Source organism: Hippopotamus amphibius, chromosome 6 (genome assembly GCF_030028045.1).
Source record: "Hippopotamus amphibius kiboko isolate mHipAmp2 chromosome 6, mHipAmp2.hap2, whole genome shotgun sequence".
NCBI lineage: Eukaryota > Metazoa > Chordata > Mammalia > Artiodactyla > Hippopotamidae > Hippopotamus > Hippopotamus amphibius.
Window position 1 is genome coordinate 37,400,370 of NC_080191.1, and position 1,771 is coordinate 37,402,140.

The 1,771-nt window shown below is 31.3% G+C and overlaps 1 pseudogene; it reads right to left on the reverse strand.

Annotated features, from left to right (window-relative positions):
• Nucleotides 1-1,392: 1,392 nt before the first annotated feature.
• On the reverse strand, nt 1,393-1,515 carry LOC130856250 (U4 spliceosomal RNA; annotated as a pseudogene).
• Nucleotides 1,516-1,771: the final 256 nt, after the last annotated feature.

Below are 1,771 nucleotides of genomic sequence, written 5' to 3' on the forward strand. Positions count from 1 at the left end.
AAGACAGGTTTAGCTAATAATGTTGCGAAGCAGTAGTGGGAAAGCTAGCTTCAAGGCTCTTTGACAGATCAAGATTTAAAAACATCTCAAATCGATGAAATATAATACAGAAACATTAATATGTAGAAAACCTTTACTGTAAAGTAAAGGAAGCATTGTAAATCAATTAGGTACAGTTGTATTAGTCAATAAATAACACTGGGGAAAATGGCTATTTGGAAGAAAATAACAAATTAGATTCTTACTCATAGTGTACCCGTCAATAAATTCCAGATGATTTAAGAGTTAAATTTAAAAAGGAAAACACTATACAATTTAGGTGACTATCTGCTTTTGAAACACATAAAATATTAAAACACTCACAAAGAGAGGGTCAATAGATTTTATCCACTAAAAAGTTAAAAACCTTGATGTCAAAAACTATCACAAACCTAAAAGGCAAAAAAAAAAAAAGTTGGGGCAGGCAGAGTGGCACAGAGGGAGGCGTGCTATATAATAGGACATGGGCTACTATCCTTAGTATACAAAGATTTCTAGGATACTATTAAGATACGAAGTAGAAAAAATAGTAGAAAACCAGTCAAGGACACAAATACATAATTTATATAAGAAGTAGAAGTGACTAAAGAAAAAGATTTAAACTCACTACAAATTAAAGAAATGCAAATTAAAATGAGTAACCATGACTTTTCACACACAGAAAAAGGAGGGAGGAGTATAAAAATATAATCAACGCTCCATTATGGGAAAGGTAGGGTCAGATAAAGTACCAATGAGAGCATAAATCTCATGAAATTTGGCTGTGAAAATTGCTTGCGATTCAACCTTTCTAAAAAACAATGTATCAGACTTAAAAATGATGATCATCTTTGGCTCAGTAATTCCACTGGGATTTTTCCTAAGGAAATAAGCCGAGATCCAGACAATACACAAAGATGTTTTCACTTTAAAAAATAGTAATGATGAAAAAATGAAAACAACACTCAAAATTCTATCAATAGAATAGCTAAATATATTACAGTTCATGAAAATCATTTTATCATTCAGATATTAAAAGTTGTTTCAAATAATGTTAGTAAATATGAGAATATGCTTGTTATATATTTAAGAGAATAAAATAGGATAAGACTGTATTTGATACTATAATTTCATGCAATATATTCATAAATACAAAAACAAGAATCACATTTCTTTGAATTATAGGGGTGTATTTCCTTCTTGAGAAAATCCTGAATTTTTCTGTAAGAATAGCTTCTAAAAATAAAAAGAAAGTGGCTAATAAAATACAAAATCCAAAAATAGTAATGAATATTTATTCAGTGTTTACTATGTTCTAGAGACTGGTGATTTAGATGAATGTCATTTAATCCTCAGAATAACACTCTCAAGAAGTTATTAATATAATCTCCAATGTACAGGCTCCTAATGTAAACTCTGCTATAAAACTTTTTTAATTAGCAATAACCGAGCCTCGGATAAACCTCATTGGCTACGACACTGCCACTGCGTAAAGCTTATATAAAACTTTTTTGAAACAAAATTGTCTGACTCTCAAAATATTGGCTTTATTGCTAGTACCTGAAATAGCACTCAATAAAAGTGTGTTGAATGAATATATTTAAACCAACTGTATGGAATTCAGGAGAATTACCTGTCAGACTCTTCACTCAGGTTTAAAAAATTAACCAAGAAGGACGGGGTGAGAGAGACCTGGCTCAGCGCTGCTGTGCTCTCAGTTAGCCTTGGGTACCTCGGAAGGAATGATGTTCCT